The sequence below is a fragment of the Leptopilina heterotoma genome, unplaced genomic scaffold (assembly GCF_015476425.1).
Source record: "Leptopilina heterotoma isolate Lh14 unplaced genomic scaffold, ASM1547642v1 Lhet_128, whole genome shotgun sequence".
Lineage (NCBI taxonomy): Eukaryota > Metazoa > Arthropoda > Insecta > Hymenoptera > Figitidae > Leptopilina > Leptopilina heterotoma.
In genome coordinates, this window is record NW_025110846.1 from 1365934 (window position 1) to 1371496 (window position 5563).

Here is a 5563-nt window from a genome sequence, read left to right on the forward strand (position 1 = left end):
TAAAGATTCTAATTTTTAACTTTGCAATGTTTATTAATTTTAAATTATGAATTATAATTGATTTTAAATTATTAATTTAAAATATTTTTAAAAACAGGGAAGGAATCATAACAACATAGTGACACCATTGCCAAATACATTATTATGCGCCTGGTATTTATTTTTACTAACGTAAAATAATATATTTGACAATGTTTTTATTGTTTTTATGTTGTGACTCGCTCTGAAAAAATGGTTGCTAATTAATAGTTGCTACTATTAATTAATAGTTTGCTACTATTATATTAATAGTTTGCTGCTATTAATTAATTGTTTGCTACTATTTTTAATCAAAAAATTATAAACATAACTTTTATGTTATTATAAACACTTTTTGTTTTTAACGACCCTTTCTTCAAAGCGTGTCACAATATACGTATGTTCACCTCATTCATTTTGCATACTTTGTTCAGCATTTAATTTGTGGCAAATTTTTTGTTTTATTACTTTTTTATTCATCAAAGTAAATTCGTTTCTTAATTTAATTAACACCACCGAGTGATAAATTTTTAATACTTATTATAAATTCATTTATTTGAAAAAAATAGTAATTAAAAGTTTATTAAATAATTTAATTAACACCACCGAGTGATGAATTCTTAATATTATATTTAATTTCTGTTTGAAGATAGTAATTAAAAGTAGTTTTTTGTCTCAATTTGATATTCTTAGAAAATAACTGTGATTTGATTAAATTTTAAACTCATAATTTGAAAGCTTTTGTTATTAAGAATTTTTATATTTGTCTTTTAAAATTTTCTTCTTTATGGTTAAAAGTTAATACACAAATTAATACAAGCTAATACAGTAGTTCATGAAATTAGGATTTCAAAATAAAAAATTTCTTTTTTATTATTTTGTTGTTTATTTTATTTTTTATTTTGTATTCATGTTTCATTGTTTTGTGGTGTTGGGTTATGTCTATATTGTTAATTTTAAGTCATCATACAAATTGTATGATTTTGAGCTCAGGTGACGGATGCGTCCCGGGACGTATGGGTGAGCCTAACGTGCCCCTTTATCCCTAGTGTAGGTCAATTTGCATCTGGGCGGAATGTGAGAGAACCGTGGAGTGTTTCTGAAATTAAAAATTAGGTTTAAAATATATATAGACACGGGGTAGGTAGGAATAGCTTTTTTGTGTGAAGGAGAATTATTTTCGATTTATTTTTTGCGGTAGGTAGGGAAATCGGAATTTTTTTTTGTGTGATGAGCGCCCCAGCCACTATATAGGTACCAGTGGTATGTCTGGTACTGTCACCGGCACAAAGAGTACCAGTGAAATTATATTTTTCTTGAATTTTTTTTTTTATATTTGTCACTATGTTGTTTCAATTTTTTTATGATGATTTATATATTTTCTGAATTGTATTTTATATTTTTGTGGAGGAATTTTATATTCTTTTGTACTTTTTTATTCAATTATAATAATTTGTTGCTGAAAATGCCATTGTGGCGAGTAATTAATTAATTAATTATGTAATTATATTTAATCTTTTATAAATAATTGTTATATAAGGCGTTGTTCACAAACTACATTACGTTGTAATTTTAGACTAATTTTCAACCCCTTCCTCCCCTTCGTCATATTTTTTACATAAAAAATAAAATTTTTTTCACATTTCGTCGCTCGTAGCATGACCCCCCTCCTCTTTTCTATCCTAGAAGTTGCGACGTAGTTTGTGAACGATCCTTAATTATTTTTTTTATAAACTTTATAATTCATAATTACATAATACATTTTTTTATATATAAACTATAATATATTATAATTCAAATAATTATAAACTGTATATTATATAATTTATAATTATTTGAAGTAAACAATATTTAACTTTTACTTTTTAAGTAATAATTTTTACCGCAGTTGGAAAATTTTCACAAATTCGTCTCCCTTTTTTCAATTTATTTTATAGATCCCCTCGCTTTTCTGTAAATAATGCATTTTGTAAAAAATTACCTTTTAAAAAGTGAATTTTTAAAATTTTACTCGATTTTTATATCGCAAAAAATTTGACCTAAAAAATTGAATATTTAATTTCAGTTATTTCTAAAGAATATAAAAAAAAAATTGGAAATAATTTTTCAAAATTTACAACGAAAGGCTTTTAATTTAAAAATCACTTAATTTGAAATGACTTAAAAAAAATAATTTTTAACTACTATAGTGTTTTATACAAAATATAAAAAATCTCCTTTGAATATTTGAAGGACTTTTTGAAATTATATTTCGTTTATTGGTCGCTAATAAATTCTAATATAAAAATAGAATAAGAAAATGAACTTTAATATATATAAATATAAATATATATATATATGTAATTGTCATATAAAGCAATTCCAAGTGTACACTAAATTTTAAAGTAAACTTTAAAGAAATATAAATTGGAAAAGTTGGAAATTCGAGATTTATTTTAAGTACCATTTGAAATTGGAAGTTTTCCATTTTTAATGTGACTTGATAAATTTTATAGTTTTTGTGAAGTAGTAATATTTTTCCAATTTATTTTTTAAATTTTTTATTATCTTCTTTTGGTGTAGTGCAATTTTATTTTATTATTTATTACAATTTTTTATATAATATTTTAATATTTATTATATTTTTTTATATTATTTAATTTTTTTATATTATTTTATTTTTTATTATATTATTTATATAGTTTTTTAACTCTAGTTTGTTAAATAGGAATTTAAATAGTATTTTTAAAAATTATTATCTTAAAAGTTTATACAGAAAATTATTAAATATATAATAATATATTTTATTAATATTTCACTATATTAACAAAATTTTTAGTTGTTTTATTTAATACTTTCGCTGCTCCAAGTGAAAATTTGTTTGCGTGTCCGATGAAGTCTCCAAATTTGAATTACTAAAAATGTTTACTAATTTGAATTAGTGACTTACTTTTTTGCTTTTGAATTAGTAAATAAGACTAATAAATTCGTAGAAATTACTATTGTTTAGTAAAATTTACATATTCAAAAGCAAAAATTCGGTTCCTAAATTTTTACTAATTTAAAAATAACTAATTCAATTAGTTTTGAGTATTTTTGTAGTTATTTATTTACTAATAATTAGTTATTTTTTTTATTAACTCAAAGTATTAAAAAAAATAATTAAAAAAATGTTTTTTTAAAATTAAATTTCGTAATTACATTTTTAAGGCGTTTATTTTTTTCTTTTATAATTTTTATAACATAATTTTGTCGTGAAAGGTATCAGTCATCAAAGATTTGTAAAACGTCGAATATAAATAATCGCAGCTATTTGCTTGAGGGCACTTGAAAAAGCTTAAAACGTCATGAATGATTAATGTTCTATAAAATTAACGTGAGAAAAATTCCATTCTTTTTTTTTTCGCTTGCAAATCGAGATGCGAATCAAGAGTATAATATTACACACACGTTTATTGGGAGAAACGAAAATGATTTAGAAAAACGTCAACAACAACAACAACAACAGAAACATATTTCTCTCCTCTTTTCTTTCCGGGTGTCGACTGTTGACAAACGATAAAGACTCGATATGCTTTTCTTGCACATAACAATAGAAAATGAAGAAAAAGGAATAAAAAAAAAAGTGTGTATTATATAGAAATGTATATTTGTACAAATAGAGAGAAAAGAGAGAGGGAAAGGGTAAGAGAAAGAGAGAGAGAGAGAGAAAAAAGAGAGAGAAAAATAGAGGGAGAAAAAAGAGAGAAAAAAGAAAGGGAAAAAAGAAAGAAGGGGTGGGAAAGATAGTTCGCAGGTCTAGAAAAGTGTAAAAAGAGAAGGGGGTGTAGCGACGACGAAACGTATTTGTGAATGAAACGAAGCTTTCTGGGAATAGAGGGGATGGAATCAATATTGTGTGCCTCGCCCCTTATACTAGAATGACGTCAACATTTCAAAGGGGAAAATGTACGACGAACATTGCCGAATTTTCACTACCACCACCCGGAAAAAGCTCTTTCTTTCTTTCTTTCTTTCTTTCTTTTTCTTTTCCATGTGTTTATCATGAAAAATACATTTTTTACATCATTTGTAAAATCTAAATTATCTTTATTATAAAGTTGAGGCAAAACATTTGTAAAAAAATCTATTGTACTTTTTTGAGATGTCTTATTTTTTATTAATTTTAAATATTCAAATATTTTAAAAACCTCTCTATTGGCATTTGGGACCATTCAAGTATTACGTAAGCATTTAAGGGGGAGGGGGGGTCTAGCTATTGCTTATTTCCATTAGAAAAAATGGCGCTAATGCATATAAAAAATCTTACATGGGGTGGGGGGGGGGGTCTAAAAACCTGAAAAGTATGCTTACGTAATACTTGAATGGCCCCTTTTGTGTTTTTTTTATAATTACATCATTTTCTAATAATTGAAGTGAATCTTGTTTTTTCTTTACATTTATCAAACTGTCATTTAATTGTTGAAAAATAACGGATTTAGCGTCAAGAATTTTCTCCGTCTTTTTAATTTTTTCTTTATTGATTGTATTAATATTGTTATATTTAAAGTAATAGTTTTTATTAAAAGTTTTTATGTTGGATAAAATATCTAATGGATCTAATAAAGATTCGAAATAATTATTAGTATTGTTTATTTTCATTAGCGTTTTTATTTTCATTATAAATTTGAAGTAGAACATTGTCAATAGTTTTAGAGTTAAATATTCTGTTTAATAGATTGTTATAAGACATTATACAATTTTTATTAATATTCTTATTTTTTAGTATTTTTAATTTCAGTATACTTTATATTCTTCTCTAAATTATAAACTTTAATGGAATTGTCATTTAAATTATGATACACCACTTTGTTGTCATTGAAGCGAATATTTTCTTGTTTCATTTGTCCCTCGTCAAAAGTCGACCAATGCAGTGAAGTTTCTCCTTTCCATTTTGAAACTCCATAAGCATTTGTCATATGATTGCATTTGGAGGAATTGTCATTTTTAGACTTGTTGTTTGAAGAAGAGGAAGACGATGAATGTGACGATGACAAATCCATATTAATTCTATAATAAAAATTCAATGTAATTCGTATTATTTTTTTTTTGCGAAACAGATTTAGTAAAAATCGCATATTTTTAACATAAAAAATATAAAAACCTTATTTTGTTGCGAGTCTTCTGAATGCTTATATGTTGACAAAAATTACAAAAACACCGTGATTCTATTGTGAACGTCTCAAGTTTGAATGTAGACTGGTGAATGGAGTTTTGCCTTTCTACAGGTTGAAAATATCTCTTCTCACGAATACCGGTTCTACTTTTTTTTTATGGCCCTTTCTCTCTTTTTGGTCTCTCTTGGTTTTTTTTGTGCCATTCATTCTCATTTAAATATATTTTGAAACGTTTTTTTTATGAAATTTGATGGTCTTGTGATTATCTTCTCCTCAATAATATTATTTTCAGTTTCATTGAAAACTATAATTTCGTCATCGGTACGTATAGTTTGAATAATATCTGCATTATTATTCGTCTTTACAATGTTTTCAATTTTAGGAGCTGATGATATTGTTCTTTAAATTCC

The 5563-nt window shown here is 24.9% G+C and overlaps 1 long non-coding RNA gene across 1 annotated transcript; it reads right to left on the minus strand.

Moving 5' to 3' along the window:
* Window positions 1-4614: 4614 nt before the first annotated feature.
* On the minus strand, window positions 4615-5288 carry LOC122512837. Its single transcript, XR_006302668.1, has 2 exons — window positions 5141-5288; window positions 4615-5046 (listed from the first exon to the last, which is right to left on the minus strand). It is a non-coding gene; the product is annotated as an uncharacterized LOC122512837 (long non-coding RNA).
* Between the last annotated feature and the right edge of the window lie 275 nt (window positions 5289-5563).